This window comes from Eulemur rufifrons, chromosome 16 (assembly GCF_041146395.1).
Source record: "Eulemur rufifrons isolate Redbay chromosome 16, OSU_ERuf_1, whole genome shotgun sequence".
Classification (NCBI taxonomy): Eukaryota; Metazoa; Chordata; class Mammalia; order Primates; family Lemuridae; genus Eulemur; species Eulemur rufifrons.
The window spans coordinates 67,583,342-67,604,409 of NC_090998.1; positions in this window are offsets into that span (position 1 = coordinate 67,583,342).

Genomic DNA, 21,068 nt, shown 5'->3' on the forward strand with positions numbered 1-21,068 from the left:
TCCTCCAGTAAAATCATTTAATAATATTTTACTCATCCAGTGAATAAAGCATTGTTTATCTAGATGAAATATTCGTCCTCGTCTACCAGAGTTAGTTTACTTGGAGATACTTGAAAGCTTTTGTTTTTTCAGGGAATTATTAATATACATGTATAAAATCAGGTAGCTTCTTGTTTATTATACACTTTCCACTTTTCCTATTTCTGACATTTATATCTCCAACTGCATGTTGTTTCCACTCTGCTTTCTTTAGTTTTTATTCTCTCTCTCTCTCTCCCTCCCCCATCTGTAACTATTAGCACTTTTTGCTTTGTTTTGTTTTGTTTTGTTTTTAATCTATGTCAGGGTTTCTTGATAGATACACTATTGATATTTTGGGTCAGATAATTCTTAGTTGTGCTTGGCTGTGTGTTGCCTTGTGCATTGTAGGATATTTGTCAACATCCTGGCCTCTACCCACTAGATTTCAGTATCTCTCCTACCCTCCAAATTATGACAACCAAAAATGACTCCAGAAATCAACAAATGTCCCCTAGGGGACAAAATCATCCCCAGATGAGAACTACTGGCTTGTAATTTTTATTTGTCTTCTTATATATTTTCTCATTTATATGGTTTTATATCAGATCATATTATGATGGCTTTTGTGTTATTATGAAATTCAGTTCTTAGAACTTCCCCCACAAAGCAGTGTATGTGGTATACTGGAAAGAACATGGAACTGGCCCTTAAGAGATCTGGATTTAGGTTTCTGTACATTACTCTGGCAATCTGATTTTAGATAACGCATTCATTCAGTTTACTCCTGAGTTTCCTCAACCATGAAATGGTTGGACTAGATGATGTCTAAGGCCTAAATAAAATTTTAAGAAATTTAAAAATGTTAGGGTGACATTTAAATTTACACGAATGATTTCTAAAAAAAATTTTTTTTTTTTTTTTGATACAGACTAACCTTGTGTCACCCTGGGTAAAGTATAGAAGAATGCAGTGGCATCATGGTTGCTTGCTGCAACCTCAAACTCTTGGGCTCAAACGACCCTTTTGCCTAAGCCTCCCGAGTAGCTGGGAATATAGGTGTGCGCCATGACAACCGGCTAATTTTTCTGTTTTTAGTAGAGATGGGGTCTCGCTCTTGCTGAGGCTGGTCTCCAACTCCTGAGCTCAAGCAATCCTCCTGCCTTGGCCTCCCAGAGTGTTAGGATTGCAGGTGTGAGCCACCATGCTTGGCCCAATATTTCACTATTAATTTTTTCTTGTCTTTAATTTTACTATAGCTCTGTTTTTTGTATTTCTTTTTCTTCTACTTTAGCATTTTTATTTTTGATATTGTCACTTAAAAAAAATAGACATGACTTGTGTTGTTACTTTTTGTAGATCTCTCCATTATCTTCTCATGTTTCTGTTTTATTATCAGAAATGCAAAATTTTCCAAATAAATTTACAAACTAGAAAAGTGAGTACTACCCAGAGAATTAAGTTATTGTCTGCACATAAGGGAGGAATTAATTCGTCAAATTGATATAAATTTTAGATTATAAATATAGGATTATTCTCCTACTACATTACTTTTCATGTTGAATAAGATAAGGTATAGTCACTCTACTGTTTTAAAGTTTGCAAACTCAAAAAGTAAATAAAGGAATTCTTAAAAACAGTAAGCGCTTCCCAGTTTGGATAGAGAAATGTTCAATCATTTGGATATAGTACCACTTCATTCACCTGAGTTTTAAATTAAGCAGAAGCTCATAAGTGAGACAATGTATCTGTATTAAAATGGGTGATTTATTAGAAAAATGTATGCTGCTTCCAAACTATTTCTTCCTGAAATATAGGTACATCCATTTTGTCTGACCCAGGCATAATAGGAGAGAGTAGGTTCTAAGTAAATATTTAAAAAGAAGAAGCAAATCCAGATTATAAGATTTCCATAATTTAGTTTCCTTGCTTTTTTACTTCAGCCAAAATCACTCACTAGATACAGACCTGTATAAATATGCCACTCTTTTTTTCCCTCAAATACTATTATTCTGTTCCCTTGGTCTCTGATTTAGAGAGAAGCCAGGTGACTCCAGCCTGCAATGTTCCATAAGGAGTTTGAGAGAATGTCACACTTTGTTATTTGACAAAAGATGTATTAGAATTTCTCTACAAGTGGTTATCTTTTTGTTCATTTGTTCTTTTCTTCTACCAATTTAACAAGGCTTGTTGATGACAAGAATCTCAGCATGTTAAGATCAGATAGAAATCTCATAGTATAAAGAGATTTCAACACAAAGGTCAAAGAAAAAAATCAATTAAAGTCATTCATTTTAAAATGCTAAATGAAAAATGCAATAAGAACTTTGTACACCTGTGTACTGTGAAGTGAAGAAGGCTATTATGCCACTATTTTTTCTGAAATCACTACATTATAATGTTTGTCTTAGAAGGTTTTTTTCATTATTTTATAAAGTGAAATAAAGCAATGTAGATTATATATAAAAAATTATTCTGATTATAAACCCTGGAGCCTTTTTGATTAAGGTAAATCCATCTGATAGATTTCTGTATGGTAATTTTAGCTGATAAACTTAGAGAGAACACTGAAATGATTTCCTTGAAATGTAGTTTAGAATTTTGTATGAGATAATTGGGTAATTCTGGGTCGCATATCATGTTAACCTGCTTGACTGGTTTTAAGTTTAGTTTTGAAAAGAAATCAGATTCTAATTATTAAAAGAAAGAAATAGAAGAAATATTTAATTTTTTTTTTTTTTTTTAAAAACAATAGTTTCATATTTTTTTCCCCACCCCCCCTTTCCCGAGTCAGCACCTTCAAATGTTACCACTCCCCAAACGGTGCGCAATGCACTCATTGTGTAGGCATACCCCCATCCCCTCCCCCACCCCCCACCTCAGTCTAATGTCCAATTGGTGTCGTTTCCAGATTTGTATTTAGGTGATGATCAAGGAAACCAATTTTCTGGTGAGTACATGTGATGCTTGTTTTTCCATTCTTGGGATACTTCACTTAATATAATGGGTTCCAACTCTCTCCAGGAGAACCATAGAGATGTTGTATCTTCATCATTCCTTATAGCTGAGTAGTATTCCATGGTATACATATACCACAGTTTACTAATCCAATCATGTATTGATGGGCATTTGGGTTGTTTCCACATCTTTGCTATTGTGAATTGTGCTGCTATAAACATTTGGGTACACGTGCCTTTGTTACAGAATGACCTTTTTTCCTTTGGGTATATGCCCAGTAATGGGATTGCTGGGTCAAACGGCAGGTCTACTTGAATCTGTTTAAGATACCTCCATAATGCTTTCCACAGAGGTTGCACTAGTTTGCAGTCCCACCAGCAGTGTATTAGTGTTCCTGTCTCTCCACACCCACGCCAACATGTGTTGTTTTGGGTTTTTTTGATAAAGGCCATTCTCACTGGGGTTAAGTGATATCTCATTGTGGTTTTGATTTGCATTTCCCTGATGATTAGAGATGTTGAACACTTTTTCATATGTTTGTTAGCCATTTTTATATCTTCTTTTGAAAAATTTCTATTCATGTCCTTTGCCCACTTTTTGATAGGGTTGCTTGATTTTTTCTTGCTGATTTTCCTGAGTTCTAAATAGATTCTTGTTATCAGTCCTTTATCTGATGTGTAGTATGCAAAAATTTTTTCCCATTCTGTAGGTGGTCTGTTTATTCTCTGGACTGTTTCTTTGGCTGTGCAGAAGCTTTTTAATTTAATCATGTCCCATTCATTTATTTTTGTTGCTGCTGTGATTGCCTTGGGGGTCTTCTTCATAAATTCTTTGCCTAGGCCAATGTCTGTAAGAGTCTTTCCTACATTTTCTTCTAGAATTCTGATTGTATCACGCCTAAGGTTTAAGTCTGTTATCCACCGTGATTTGATTTTTGTGAGAGGTGAAAGCTGTGGGTCCTGTTTCAGTCTTCTACAAGTGGCTAACCAATTCTCCCAGCACCATTTATTGAATAGGGATTCTTGTCCCCAGAGTATATTCTTTCCCGCTTTGTCGAAAATTAGGTGACTATATGAGGATGGTTCTATATTTGGATTTTCTGTTGTGTTCCACTGGTCTGTGTCCCTGCACTTGTGCCAATACCAGGCTGTTTTAAGAACCACGGCCTTGTAGTATAGTTTGAGGTCTGGCAAATTAATACCTCCCATTTTGTTTTTGTTGCTTAAAATTGCTTTTGCTATACGAGGTCTTCTTTGATTCCATACAAAGCGTATAATTATTTTCTCTATGTCTGTAAAGAATGATGTTGGTAATTTAATAGGGATTGCATTGAATCTGTAGATCACTTTGGGTAGTATAGACATTTTAACAATGTTGATTCTTCCGATCCACGAGCATGGTATATTTTTCCATCTATTTGCAAGTTCTGCTATTTCTTTTCTCAGTGTTTCATAGTTTTCCTTATAGAGGTCCTTTACCTCTTTAGTTAGGTATATACCTAGATATTGTATTTTCTTTGTTGCTATTTTGAAGGGTATTGAGTCTTTAATTTGGTTTTCCGATTGACTGTTATTGGCATATATAAATGCCTCTGATTTGTGTATATTAATTTTGTAGCCTGAGACTTTGCTGTATTCGTTAATCAATTCCAGGAGTCTCTTGGTTGAATCCTGGGGGTTTTCCAGATATAACATCATATCATCAGCAAAAAGTGAGAGTTTGATCTCTTCCTTCCCTATTTGGACTCCCTTGATTCTGCTCTCTTGCCTGATAGCTCTCGCAAGGACTTCCAATACTATGTTGAAAAGTAATGGAGACAATGGGCAGCCCTGTCTGGTTCCAGTTCTAAGTGGGAGTGCTTTCAGTTTTTCCCCATTCAGTATGATGTTGGCTGTGGGTTTGTCATATATGGCTTGTATCATTTTTAGGTAGGTTCCATCAATGCCTATTTTGTTAAGCGTTTTTATCATAAAAGGGTGTTGAATTTTGTCAAATGCTTTTTCTGCATCTAATGAGAGTATCATATGGTTTTTGTTTTTGCTTCTATTTATGTGGTGAATTACATTTATAGATTTACGTATGTTAAACCACCCCTGCATCTCGGGGATGAAGCCCACTTGGTCGTGGTGGATTACTTTTTTGATAAGTACTTGGATTCGATTTGCTAGTATCTTATTGAAAATTTTTGCATCTATATTCATGAGGGAAATTGGTCTGTAGTTCTCTATTTTTGTTGTGTCCTTTCCAGGTTTTGGTATTAATGTTATATTGGCTTGGTAGAACGTGTTGGGGAGAACTCCATCCTTCTCAATATTGGAGAATAGTTTATGTAGGATGGGCACCAGTTCTTCTTTGTATGTATGGTAAAATTCAGGTGTGAACCCATCTGGACCAGGGCTTTTCTTTTTGGGAAGGTTTTTTATTGCTGTTTCGATTTCAGTTCTTGATATTGGTCTGTTCAGGTACTCTATTTCTTCCTGGTTGAGCCTGGGAAGACTATGTGTTTCTAAAAATTTGTCCATTTCCTCCACGTTCTCCAGTTTGTGTGCATAAAGATTTTTGTAGAATTCATAGATGATATCTTGTATCTCTGTAGCATCGGTTGTGATTTCTCCTTTCATGTTCCTAATGGAGGTTATTAGAGATTTTACTTTTGTGCTCTTGGTTAGTCTAGCCAGAGGTGTGTCTATTTTGTTTATCTTTTCAAAGAACCAACTTTTTGTTTTATTAATTTCCCTTATAGTTTCTTTGTTGTCCTTTTCATTTAGTTCTGATTTGATCTTAGTAATTTCTCGCCTTCTGCTGGGTTTGGGATCGTTCTGTTCTTCTTTCTCCAGTTCTTTGAGTCTATTCGTTAGGTTGTCTATTTGCATGTTTTCTGTCTTTTTGATATAGGCATTTATGGATATGAATTTTCCTCTCAGGACTGCTTTAGCTGCATCCCATAGATTTTGATAAGTTGTATCTCCATTGTCATTTAATTCAAAGAAATTTTTGATTTCCATCTTGATTTCTTCTTTTATAGAATAATTATTCAGGAGAAGGTTATTTAGCTTCCATGACTTTGAGTAAGAGTGAGGGTTTCTGTTTGTGATCATTGTTACTTTTATTCCGCTGTGATCTGAGAAGATGCATGGTATAATTTCTATTTTTTTGAATTTTTGAAGACATGATTTATGTCCTAGGACATGGTCAATCTTAGAGAATGTCCCGTGAGCTGATGAGAAGAATGTATATTCTGTGGACTTTGGGTAGAATGTCCTATAGATGTCAGCCATGCCCATTTGTTCTAGCATTCTATTGAGGTCCATTATGTCTTTGTTTATTTTCTGTTTAGAGGATCTGTCCTGTACTGTCAGTGGGGTGTTAAAGTCTCCAGCTATTACAGTATTGTTATCTATCATTTGGTTGAGATCTAGTAGGGTTTGCTTTATGAATCTAGGTGCACCTAGGTTGGGTGCATATATATTGAGTATAGTCATGGCTTCTTGATGAATTGTGCCTTTAATCAGTATGTAGTAGCCATCTTTGTCTTTTATTATTTTTGTTGGTTTGAAAGCTAAGTTATTGGAAATTAAGATTGCCACACCAGCTTTCTTTTGGTTACCATTTGCTTGAAATATCGATTTCCATCCTTTTATTTTCAGTCTAAATGCATCTTTGCAGGTTAGGTGAGTTTCTTGAAGACAGCAGATACTTGGATTGTATTTTTTTATCCATTGGGCCAGTCTATGTCTCTTGAGCGGGGAGTTCAAGCCATTCACATTTATTGAGAAAACTGATAGGTGAGACAGTTTTTTGTTCAGCTTGTTGGGTAGAACTTCATTGTGATGTTTTCTCTCCTGGGCCATTGTGGTATCTGGAATTTCATCTTTAGCTCTTGAGTAGTTTTACATTCGTGGATCTTTCTTGTGCTGATCCGTGTATAATTCTCTTTTGAGTACTTCTTGGAGGGCTGGTCTTGTCTTGGTGAATTCCCTCAACCTTTGTTTATCTGAGAATGTCTTGATTTCTCCTTCGTATAGAAAACTTAGCTTAGCTGGGTACAAGATTCTAGGCTGGGCATTATTCTGTTTCAGAAGCGTGAAAATGGGGCCCCAACCTCTTCTTGCTTGTAAGGTTTCAGCTGAGAAATCTGGCGTAATTCTGATGGGTTTTCCTTTGTAAGTTACTTGTTTCTTTCTCCTTACAGCTCGGAGAAGTGACTCTTTAGTGGATATTTTGGTCAGCCTGATGACTACGTGGCGTGGTGTTTTCCTATTTGCTATGAATCTCCCAGGGGTCCTTTGAGCTTCTTGAATCTGTATGTCTAGAGTATTGGCAAGGCCTGGAAAATTTTCCTCGATTATGTCTTCAAATAGCTTGTCCAACCGTTGCTTGTTATCTTCTTCACCCTCAGGAATGCCAATAACTCTCAAGTTAGGTTTCTTCACATAATCCCACATTTCTTGAAGTCTCAGATCATTTCTCTTACTTTTTCGATCTATCTCTGTGACTGACTTATTTAGTTGGAAGGAGTTATCTTCAATTTCTGAGATTCTTTCCTCTGTTTGATCTACCCTGCTCTTGAGACTTTCCACAGTGTTTTGTAGCTCTCTGAGTGAATTCTTCACTTCTAGGAGTTCAGTTTGGTTTTTCTTCAATATTTCAATTTCCTTAGTGAATTTTTCCTCCAAATCCTGTATTTTTTGTGTGTTTTCCTTGTGTTGTTTATCCATTGATTCTTGTATATTATTCAGCTTGTTTATGATCCATAATTGGAATTCTTCCTGTGACATGTTGGTGTTTTGAGTCTGGTTTGTGTCAAATGGTTGGGAGCTGGTATTTCTCTTTGGGGATGAGCTTTCCATTTGATTCTTTTTGCTCTCCGTGTTTTTTCGCTGGGTCCTTCCCATCTAGATTTGTCGATGGATCTTTACTTATAGGTTTAGTCTGGTTAACAGGACTCTTTGTGCTCTATTCTTAGGCTGTGAAACAGTCTAGGTATGTTGCTTCTTTTGGCAAGAGGGGGAGACTGTTGTGTATTGTTCAGAGATTTTTCTGTTTCCGTTGGGGGACTGCTTCCGATGGGTCCAATCCTAGAGGATTGGAGTGATCCAGGACCGCTTTGGTGAGTTAGGACACTGTGTTGTGGTCTTTCAGAAGGCAGGCAGGGTCCACACTAATAGTAGACCGAAATTCTCTTTGTTTGTTTGTTTCCCTTTGGTTCTTCCTCTATAGGGGAGGTTTCTGACTCTATCTGCCAGCAAGATACTAGCTATGGGGAGAGGACGGTGACTTTGCTTGCTCAGCGCCCCAGTTGCTGTAGCTCCCACGGGCAAAAGTCTGTCTTGGCCCAATGTCCCCAGGGATCAGGTTCCACACTCTCGCTTCTGGAGAAGTATTCAGTGTTTACACTTGGGCAGGGATCCTATATAAGGTCCGTGGACCAGGGGAGAGGGCCGTCCGGGGAGCCTCTTGGTACCCTATTGCTCCGCAGTGACTTGGCTGTGGGCCCTAGAGTGGCAATTGCGTGCCCGCAGATCTCCGGCCCTGGGGGTGACTACTCAGGATCTGGTATGTACCAGAGCCAGGGACCTGGCCCGTTCCGAAGCTCACCGTGGGTCCCCAGTTAGAAGGCGAAAAGAGAGGAGAAAGAGAAGAGAAAAAAAAGAAAAAAGAAAAGGAAAGAAAGAAAAGAAAGAGGAGAAAACGAAAGAGAAAAGAAAAAAAAGAAGAAAAAGAAAGAAAGAAAAAGAAAAAACAGAAAAAGAAAAGAAAAAAAAAAAAAAAGAAAAGAAACGCAAAAAGCCAAACCAAAAAACACCAAAAACGCCAACAAAAATGAACAAAAACAAACTACATAGCACTTCACCACACTGCAAGGCAGAAAGATACACAAATCTGAAGTATATAATTCAGCGACTCAATTTTTTTTGTTTGTTTGTTTGTTTTACGCCTTAGCACAGCTCTGCCCCTTCACTTCCGCTCGGCTGGGTCCGGAGCGGCCATTAGATGTTTTTGTTTTTACACCTTAGCACAGCTCTGCCCCTTCACGCCCGCCCGGCTGGGTCCCGGGCGGTTTCGCAGTGGATTTCAAGATGGCGTCTGCGCGCCCGCACAGCTCCGAGGGTGGTGGGGATCCAACCTCCGCGCTCAAAAAGGCGTGGCAGCCAGAGGCCCAGAGGGCAAAGGTGCCCGCCGAGGCTGTCCGCCGCCGGAAAAAAAAAAGAAAAAGAAAAGAAAAGGAAAGAAAAAAAAGAAAAAACCCCCAAAAAAACCAAAAACAAACACAAACACAAACAAACAAAACCCAGAAGAAATTTACCAAGAATAAAATATACAGTTCGGCGAGCCTATTCTTCTTGTTCGTGTTGTTTTTTTTTTTTGCCTTAGCGCAGCTCTGCCCCTTCACCCCGAGCGCGGCCCCGGCATATCCCGCACTCCTGGCGTTGGTTCAGAGACCAGCGGAGGGCGCCGGGCAGAGAGAGCCGCTCGGCACTTTATGGCTCCCGAGCGGTTTCGCCCTCGCTTTCAAGATGGCGCCTGCAGAGCTCCGGGGCTGGAGGAGACCGGCTCCCCGGCAGGCAGAGACTGCCACTGCCCGGGGGCTGGCGAGCAAGAACGTGCACTGGGGGTCACCGGCTGGAGAACCGCCGAAAAAGGCAGCACGGGCAGAAAGAGCCGCTGGGCACTTTTTGGCTCCCGAGCGGTTTTGCCTTCGCTTTCAAGATGGCGCCTGCCGAGCTCCGGGGCTGGAGGGGACCGGCTCCCTGGCAGGCAGAGACCACCACTGCCCAGGGGCTGGCCAGCAAGGACGCGCACCGGGGGTGACCGGCTGGAGAACTGCCGAAAAAGTCAGCACGGGCAGAAAGAGCCGCTGGGCACTTTTTGGCTCCCGAGCCGTTTCGCTCTCGCTTTCAAGATGGCGCCTGCCAAGCTCCGGGGCTGGAGGGGACCGGCTCCCCGGCAGGCAGAGACCGCCACTGCCCAGGGGCTGGCCAGCAAGGACACGCACCGGGGGTGACCGGCTGGAGAACCGCCGAAAAAGGCAGCACGGGCAGAAAGAGCCGCTGGGCACTTTTTGGCTCCCGAGCCGTTTCGCTCTCGCTTTCAAGATGGCGCCTGCCGTGCTCCGGGGCTGGAGGGGACCGGCTCCCCGGCAGGCAGAGACCGCCACTGCCCGGGGGCTGGCCAGCAAGGACACGCACCGGGGGTGACCGGCTGGAGAACTGCCGAAAAAGGCAGCACGGGGTACAACGCTATTTGCTGTCCGGGAGTCTTTTGTGTTTTTCTGCCCTGGGGCAGATCCGTCCCTCCTCGCCAAGCGCTGTCTCAGCTGAGATCCCCCAGGTTCTAAGGTAATTTCTCAAAAAAAGCCTCCTGTCTCCAATGCGCCACATATCCCTCAGTGATTCTGTGCTGGCCTGGGTCAGGGCTCTGTTCAATTGGGAGCGGAGGGCTAGCCGCTTTCCCGAGAGGCTGCACCCGCCCCGGCTGGGGGCCGGTGTATCCGACCCGCGCTCCGCTGGCTAGTGTCTGTCCCGCGTTCCCAATTTTCGTTCACCTCAGACCTCACTCGCTCTGTTTGTCCCACGCTGATTCTCCGTGGATTCACACCGCTGTTCCTGTGTGGGAGCAGTCTTCTAGCGTTGTGGCAGGTCCGGATCGATGCCTTCCTTCCCGGGAGCGCAGATTCAGGCCGTCACCACCACTCCGCCATCTTTGATCTCCTCCGAAATATTTAAATTTTATAAGGAGTTTTTCAACTCTTTTTGGACAATTACTTTAAATCTCTTGCTTTTTCTAAAATGAGAGTAGGGAAAGTTCTGAAAAGTAGTCAGAAGTTTGACTGAAGTTGTTAGGGAAACAATTTGCTGATGGATGGAAGAAAGTTTTAAAGAAAAATAAAGAGCTTAACGATGACTTCATAGTCTTTGTTGTGACCAATAGGAAGAATGAAATTTCTAGTCACTGAGGTGGGGAATATTGGAAGAGAAGCAAGAAAGGGTAAAGTGGGAATCAGCAGTTAAGTTTTGGCCATTTTAAGTTGGAGATATAGACATATAAATGAAGAGATGAGTACACACTTAAATGACTCAAAAAAGATAGCTAGAGGTGGTATCTGCAGGCATGAACTTTAAATCTCAAATTATCTGAATATCCTACCTACTATGAAGCTTTCCTTATTAAAAATTTTGGGTTTTTATTTGGCATGGATTTTCTGCATTCATTTTGATTTTAAAAAATAACATTTAAATATTATTCATCTTGTTGATTGAGTTTTTTAAGTCTTCATAAATTTTGTGCTTGAGGCCAGTACCTAGCCTCATCTCTTCTTACTAATGCTCCTTGTTACAGATTTCTACATACCCTTGGGTTATTTTTCCTCAGTCCTTGAAGAGTTTAGCACCTAATCTCCGTTCAACATTAATCCTGTTACAATTCTTAGAAATTTCTTTATCCCCATGAATGATTTATTCAAACCCCGGCATCTCAAAGCCTTGCATCAGGCATCCCAATGCTTTTCTCCAATGACTATTTCCTCCAACCTGCTTCAGCTGTGTCTCTATTACCATACTCTAAAATGATATAAATGATATTTCTCTATCTCATACCCAGGACTTTGTCATTTTTAATCACTTAAGTACTTCTATAATCTTGATTTCAAGCATCACTCTTTATCTACACTCTCCTATGTTTTTAAAGCATTCCCTGTAGTACCCTAATTCTTATAATCCTTTGACCCAATCAGAATTTAAAATATATAAATCCTATCATCTTTTCAGCATCCCACACCACCCTCATAAACCTATTTCTCTCTTTAACCACCATAAATTTTTCAAATTTGCTGCTGTCTCTGTCTAAAAGGATCCTCATGTTTTTTCTCACTTTCTTTTTTAAAGCGTTTTTATTTTTACTAAAATAAATTGTACTGTATGTATTTAAGGTATACAACATGATGTTATATGATGCATATATATAATAAAATAGTGGGACTATATAGTAGGACACTAGAGTCCCACACTATAGTGGGCCAAATTAATATATCCATCATCTCACATAGTTACCCATTTTACCCCCCGTGGTAAGAGTAGCTATAATTTACTCATTTAGCAAAAATCTTAAATGCAATACACTGTTATTAACTATATTTCCCATGTTGTACATTAGACCTTTTAATTTATATATTTTCTACTTTATATCCTTTGACCAACATCTCCTCATTTCCTCTCCTCCCTTCTGACCCCAGTAACCACTATTTTATTCTCTACCTTTATGTATTTGACCTTCTTTTTAGATTCTTCATGTAAATGAGATCTTTCCTGATGTATCACCTTTTCCAAGAATCTTTCCCTTGCCACCTCCTTCATAGCATTTCCTACACCTCTCCTGACCTTAATTTTTCATAGCACTTATCTTAATCTCACATTCTATATGTGGTAATCATCTGTTTATCAATATTTCAACTGTCTCTCCTATATGCACATAAACTTAAGCAGGGCAGGACTTTGTTTTGCTTTTTTAACAGCTCAAATAATTTCCAATAAATTCTCCCTCTCATCCTCACAGCGGGAGAGCACTGAAAATTAACACTGTAAAAGGATAAAATTATGGAATAACCACTTTTACCCATTTGTCTATCTTCTTATAATTTTTCAGTAGTGAATTTGGAACTGAAATATTGTATAAACTAACTTTCCATTGCTGTGCTTAAAATACTCAATTTACTCCTTTTATCCTATGCAATGAAGTCCCAACTTGTGTATGGTATATATAAAACCCTTTAAAATATATGACCTCAAATCAAAGCTTTACCCCCATTGTTAGATTCCCCCAACTTAAACCATATCTATATTAAGCTTTTATAAAATTAAATGCCTGTATATAGGTGATATATTTCCTACCATCTTTGAATCCCCAGAATGTAGAATATTGTAGACAACAGATAATTGTTTGAAATATTAATATGTAAATTAAAGCATGAATGAATTTACTCCCTGCTCTCTACCAGGGTTGGAAAATATTCCTACCAAATTTTTAGGACCCAAATTAAATATACTTCCTGTGTCAACTCATCCCTCACAACATTACAGCAAAATCTCTGTGTTACCACAGAATATTTTGCTTGCTAGAGTGACAGTAGGATAAATTGGGAGGATGTACTTCATGGGCTCAGTGAATATTTAAATTGCATGAAAATTGTTGAATTAATTCACAATGTGGGCTTTGGAATTATTCAGAATTTTCAAATCCCTGGCCAGTCACTTAAAACAGCGATTATGAGCAAATGTCTAAATCTTCCCTCGTCTGTAAAATGGACATTATGGTCTATGATCCAAAGGATTTTCCAAAGGACAAATGAGACTTGATAGATCCATATATAGTGCTGTGAACATAGGAAGAGAGGTGGTGCATTCTGTTCATATTTGCCAGTGTCTGCTAGAACATGGGACTCAGAATAAATATTAAAGAATTTTGTTCAACTGCATTGATGACTGTAACTGCAGAATACACATGGAGACAATGTCTCAATGTCTTCAGGCCCACTACAAATAAGCAGAATTTGCCACAAAATAGTATGGAAAACAGGTCAAATGCAAGGATAGCAAAATAATTGCAACTCATGCTGGCTCTAGTATTTTGTTGTTATTGCTGTTGTTGTTGTTTTACTTTCTTTTTTGGCACACTGAGAGACAGTAGCTCTAATATGAATACTAAGGATAGTCTGTGTTTCTCCATTAAGAAGGTGCTGAGGCCACTTCTGACTTCTTTGTAGAAAAATACCACATTAAAGAACTGGTAACTGCCGGAACAGTAAAGTAAGTAGTTTTTATGGATGTAATTTTCAATTGGCTGGCCTCTTTAAAGAGTCTTGGTTTGATCTTCTCAAAAGTCTGAGCATAAGGCAGAATTTAAGCTTCCAAAGTGTGTGAATACTATAGTAAATAAGTGCCTTGAAAGAATAAGAAAACTGTAAAGAACAGATGAACTAAAAAAAAGTAGAGTAAAACCCTTTTCAATAAAAGATTCTGGGAAAATTGGATAGCCACATGTAGAAGACTGACACAGCATCCACACCTCTCACGAATCACAAATATCAACTCATGATGGATAACAGACTTAAACCTAAAGCATGAAATTCTAGAAGAAAATGTTGAAAAAATTCTTATAGATACCAGCCTGGGCAAAGAATTTATGAAGAAGACCCCACAGGCAATTACAGTAAAAACAAAAATAAATAAATGGGACCTGATTAAATTAAAAATCTTCTGCACAGCCAAGGAAACAATCAATAGAGTGAATAGACAACGTAGAGGATGGGAGAAAATATTTGCATGCTATACATCTGATAAAGGGCTAATAAACAGAATCTACAAAGAACTCAAGAAAATTAGCAAGGAAATATCAAACAATCCCATTAAAAAGTGGACAAAAGATCTGAACAGAAGCTTTCCAAAAGAAGATAGGCTAATGAACAGTAAACATATGAAAAAATGCTCAACATCTCTAATCATCAGGGAAATGCTAACCAAAACCACAATGAGATATCACCTAACTCCAGTGAGGATGGCTATTATCAAAAGGTACCAAAACAACAGATGCTGGTATGGATGCAGAGAAAAAGGAACACTTATACACTGTTGGTGGAACTGCAAACTATTAATGGTACAACCTCGATGGACAGTAGTATGGAGATACCTCAAATAACTAAAAGTAGACCTAACATTTGATCTAGCAATCCCATTACAGGGCATTTACCCAAAGGAAAAAAAAACATTTTATGAAAAAAACACTTGCAATCAAATGTTTATAGCAGCACAATTCACAATCACTAAGATGTGGAAACAACCCAAGTCCCCGTCAATACATAAGTGGATTTATAAAATGTGGTATATGTATACCATGGAGTACTACTCAAAAACAACAAAAAAAAAATGGTGAACTAAGAACATTTGTAACAACCTGGATGGAACTGGAGACTATCCTTTTAAATGAAGTATCCCAAGAATGGAAAAAAAAAACACTGCATGTACTCTCTACTAAATTGGAACTAATATATCAACACTCATGTACACATATGGTACTAAAATTCCATGGAAATCAAGAAGGTGGGAGGGGAAAGGAAAGGGTGGGTAAATTCACACCTAATGGGTACAGTGCACACTATCTGGGTGATGGACACACTTATAAGTTGATTCAAACTGTACAAAAGCAGTTCATGTAATCAAAACATGTGTACCCCCCCATAATATTCTGTAATTTTAAAAAAATCCACTGTGAAAACAATATGGAAATAATTTTTGTGACTTTTAGCATCTAATAACATGTTGTATACAAAAACAATATTTCATATTTAATTATTCTCAGATCTAGAGATATTTGAAATAATTTAGTCAGATTACCATAAGAGGTGAGCATGTATTTCAGTAGTAAGACTGAAGATTGCAGACAATAATACTAGAGGTTTAACGAATCCAAAGAGAACACATAATCAGTTCAACTGTGCATCAGTCATAAAAGTCACAGAGTTATCTGTGATGGCTGTGAGTTTATTTTTTCAATCATTCAATATGTTTGATACAGCAAAATATTACCATGTCCCCAAAGGGCAGCTATTTATTATCTAACATACAAATAGGTTAAATTCTTCTCCTAAACTTTTCTTCTCGATAAAATGGAAAAGTGAGAGTATTAATATATTATTAATGACAATATTTGAGGACAGATTTTCATACATTTGAAATTTTAATACTGGGATATATTCATAGGATTCAAATATTATTTAAAAATATATCAACTCTTGTATGTTCTGATTCAGTAAGCAAATTCTAGTCTCGAACTGACACTATCTGACAGTATTTGCATGATGTTTAAGTCCTATATCTAAAAATAGAGAAGACTTAGCAGGTTAGATTAATTGATTTGTAAGATCCCTACTTGTTCTAAAATTGTATTAAGTAGTTAATTTGGCTTTATATGACCCTAAAAGAATATTACATTGACGTTAAATAAATGATTGACTTCTGAGCATTGGCAAATGTATATTTTCTGAATATCTTTCTTTCTTTAATTTATTTTTCTTCTGGAATCATTCTAAACTTTGGTGAATAATTCATTAATTCTGGGCACCACAATTCAGAAAATTCCATCAAAATGAAAATGGAGACACTCTCTCTTAAACCTACCTGAAAATTGCAGCTCTCTACTTCCATAGTCACGTCAACCTCCCTCATTAACAAAGTAACTTGCTTCTTTGCCTATTAATTCAGAAACATGAAGAGCCCAAAGTGGCCAGGTAGTAGTCTTAACTTCCAGCTTAATGGAATCACCATTGTGTCTCCTGGTGGAAGAATTCCTCCCCCTGGAACTAAAACTCTAGGTTAACAGACCATAAAATCATAGGAACAAGTAGCAAAAATTTTGCTGATGGATTAGTGAGGTAACCTAATAACTAGAGGTAAGAAGTTCTAAATAAGAGACTTACCAAACTCAAGGATTGAAAGATTCAATATTATAAAGATGTCAATTCTCTGGAGTCATATTTTGAGGTAAAATTTCCTGAGCTCCTTCATATTTAACAAAATTGCAATCAAAATCCCAGCAGGATTGTTGGAAATATAGATACCTATTAAATGACAGCAGACATTCAAAAATTTCCCCCATGCTGATTTTGTAATAGAAATATTATTTTTAATTTTACAAATTTTTTAAATAGACTTTTCACTGTAGTAGTCTATAAAGGAAAATGTTGTTTCTTCAAGTAAATCACAAATTCATTTGTATCCTACACAGAAAACTTAAATATTTTTATAATTTCAATAGTTTTATAATTTACACCTAAAGTCTTTAACCTAAAAGAAAAACCAAATATATATATTTTTTTAGGAGCATCTTCTCATAATTTATAATCAGAGATGATAGTTTTTATTAGTGTCATCAGAAGTATAAGTTGATTTTTATAGTCTAAACTCTTCACTGGTTATTTTAGATAAATGTGGGCATATGTTTACCTGCTGATCACATTTATGTCCACTAATATGTATTTTTTCTTCCTGGAAGTTCAACAAGCCCCAAACTAATTACATCATATTTAACTCCATATCTGCATAGTCTCTGCAAATGGGGTGCCCACCTGTCTTCCCATAAACTTTTCTAAATAAACTTAACTATTTCAATTATCACACAATCAATTTTCCTCCCAATTTAAGTCAATTTAGCCTCAGAAATTTCTTATAAATATGATCTCAACTCTCAGTCCTCATTGCCATGTCTTGGCTCTGTACCTTGTTTTTTTCTCCTAGACCAATTTAACTGGTCAACCTGACAGCAGCCTCTTCTACTGATAGCCCATTCTTCACAATGCGAGCAGATTCAACTTTCTGAGAATACATCTGATCATGACTCTCTGCAGATTATATTTTTTGTGCTCTTTGAGATGAAAGAAAAAGCACAAAATTTTAGGCATGGCATATAATATGTTCACACTGTCTAGATTTGGTATTGCACTCTACCTCTATTTCCTCAAACCACATCATAATGAACTTGAATGTCTTATGATACTCTTGATGTTGCTTTTAAATGGAGGCCCTCTCTTCCCTATGACTACTTGATTTTTTTTTTTTTTTTTTTGTGAGACAGAGTCTCATTCTATTGCCCGGGCTACAATGCTGTGGTGTCAGCCTAGCTCACAGCAACCTCAACTCTTGGGCTTAAGCAATCCTTCTGCCTCAGTCTCCTGAGTAGCTGGGACTACAGGCATGCGCCACCATGCCCGGCTAATTTTTTTTTATATATATATTTTTAGCTGTCCAGGTAATTTCTTTCTATTTTTAGTAGAGACGGGGGTCCTGCTCTTGTTCAGGCTAGTCTCAAACTCCTGACCTTGAGCGATCCTCCCGCCTCGGCTTCCCAGAGTGCTAGGATTACAGGCGTGAGCCACCACGCCCAGCCTACTTGATTCTTAAGATGTAGTGATCTCATATACATACTTTAAAATTATGCTTAAAATGTTTGCAAATAGTTCAATGTAGTGTCTATTTTAATTTTTAATACTAATGTTTCATATGTAAACATCTAATCCACATACAAAATTGTATACATGTATGGTGCTGTCTTCAATAATGTAAATGCATACTGTGTGTAATTTATTTTAAGAAAGAGGTTTTACTACCTTTATCATTTGTGCCTCAAAGAATGAATTGAGAATAATACTATTTTTTTTTATGGTTGAAATATTTTTTTTATTTCAGCTCATTATGGGGGTACAAAAGTTCAGGTTATATATATTGCCCATGCCCCCCCATCCCCCCGAGTCTGAGCTTCAAGCATGTCCATTCCCTAGACAGTGCACATCTCACTCACCATGTAGGTATGCACCCATCCCCTCCCCCCATCCCCATCCCCCCCAGTCAGAACTTCAAGCGTGTCCATTCCCCAGGCAGTGCGCATCGCACTCATCAAGTAGGTATACACCCATCCCTTCCACCAGCCCCCACCTCTGTCGGATACCCAATTGATGTTGTTCCCAAATGTGCACTCAGGGAAACCAGTTTGCTGGTGAGTACATGTGGTGCTTATTTTTCCATTCTTGGGATACTTCACTTAATAGAATGAGTTCCAATTCTCTCCAGGAGAACCAAAGAGATGCCATATCGCCATTATTTATTTCTATATAGATATTCAACATGTAAAATTCAGAAAAATTTTTAAAAGTTTAAAATGTAATCTAAAAACAAATCCATTCTCTACCTTTTCTAAGAATAGCACTTTGGTATGCTCAGTCTCTTCTACAGTTACTGGTCTGGTTTTCTATATTTTATATCATATATTGCATTACATATTTTTAAGGGAAATTATTCAATTCAGTTAATATTTCAAATTATTATTTAAAAGCACAGGATTCTCTAATCCATCTTCAAATTTATTGCTTTGTATATTTTCTTTTATTCTTTTATACTGATGTTTATCTACATTAGTTTTCTATTGCTGCACTTTAAAATGCCACAAAATAAGCAGCATAAAACTACATTTATTTATTAACTCAGTTCTGTAGGTCAGAAGTGTAGTACTGCATGACTTGTTCTCTGCTAAGAGTATCACAAAGTTGATATCACAATGTTGGTTGGGTTGAGCTCCCTAAGACTCTGGGGCAAAAATCTTCCTCTAAGCTCTCTTTTCTTTTTAAATTCAGTTTCTCATAGTTGCATGACTGAATTTGTTTTTTCCTATCTGGCTGCTAGCCAGGAACAACTTAGATTCTGGAAGCTGCCTACAACTTTGTCACATAGCCTTCTCCATTTTCAAGCAATCACCGGCCCATTGAATCCTTCTCATAGCTTTGAATCTTAGACTTCCTCTGCTGTGAACAGCCAACAAAAACTCTGCTTTTAAAGGGCTCATGTGACTAGGCCAGACCCACCTGGTTAATCTTTATGTCTAAGTCAACTGTGCTATATAACATAAACTAATTTTTTTCTGTGTTTTATTTGAGGAAATTTGCATTTTGAGGAGCAGTATAGAATGACACATACAATTAGGTAATTTATTTCTTTTTTCCCATTTTAATTTTTTTATTTCAAAAAATTTAAGGGATACAAGTGTTTTTTGTTTCATGGATGAATTGTGTCATGCTGAAGTCAGGTCTTTCAGTGTACCCATCACCAAAATAATGTACACTGTATGTGACAGATATATTTTTATCCTTCACTCACCTCCCACACTCCTCCCTTCTTCATTTCCAATGTTTATTGCATCTCTTTATGATGACATATATCCTTCTTTTAGCTTCCACTTACAAGTGAGAACACGTGGTATCTCTTTTTCCATTCCTGAGATATTTCACCTAGGACAATAGTCTCCAGTTCCATCCAAGTTGCTGCAAAAGACGTTATTTCATTCATTTTTATGGCTGAGTAGTGCTCCATGCTGTATATGTACCACACTTTCTTTATTCACTCATCAGCTGATGGACATTTAAGTCCAGTAGTAACAGATTCCCTTAGTGTTTGCTTGTCTGGGAAAGACTTTATTTCTCCTTCATTTATGAAACTTTAGCTTTGCAGGATACAAAATTCTTCACTGGCAATTATTCCCTTTAAGACAATGACTTAAGATGGGACCTCAGTCCCTTCTGGCTGGAAAGGTCTCTGCTGAGACACCTGCTGTTAGTCTTATGGGTTTTCCTTTGTAATTAACTTGTTGCTTTTATCTTGCAACTTGTAGTATTTTCTCCTTTACTTTGACTTTGGCCAGTGCTATGACTATGTGTCTTGTTGAGATCCTATTTGCTATGAATCCTCCAAGTGTTCAATGATCTTCTTGTATCTGGATATCTAAATCTCTAGTGACACCAGGGAAATTTTGCTCAATTATTCTCACAAATATATTTTCCATACTTATTGTTTTGTCTTCTCCCTTGGGGTACATATTCTTATATTAGCTCACTTTGCATAATACCGTATTTCTCAGAATGAAAGATTTTTCATTCTTCTTTGTTCTTTTCTCTATATTCTTTCCTGACTGGGTGACTTTGAAATTCTTGTCTTCAAATTCTGAAATTCTTTATTCTACTTGGTCTTGTCTGTCATTAAAGCTTCCTACTATATTTTGAAATTCCCTAAATGGCTCATTTCTTTAAGTTTGTTAACTCTTTTCTAATATTATCTTTCTCTTTAGTGAATTCTTCACTCATGTCCTGATTTTTTTTGGATTTCTTTACTACCATCTCCCCAATTCCATTCATCTTATTTTCAACCTGAATTCTATATCTTTCATTTCAACAATTTCCTTTAGAATGGAGTTCACTCCTGGAGAGTTATGGGGATCCTTTGAGGGTGTCAAGACAGCCTGTTTTTTCATGTTGCCGATGTTTTATTCCAATTCTTTCTCATCCGGGCCCTCTTCTCAGCTCAAAACAGCACATATAGTATGCCTGTTCTTTTCTGCTGGGAGCTCTGTTGCTTGGTGAGGATAGAGATGGGTCCCCGGATGGTGTTCTTGGGTCCTACTCTGGAAGCTTAACCAGGCAGGATGGGGTGGATGTACTGTGAGCCTTTAACACTGCTGCAATAACATAAACTAATTACAGAAATTAAATCCATCCTATTCAC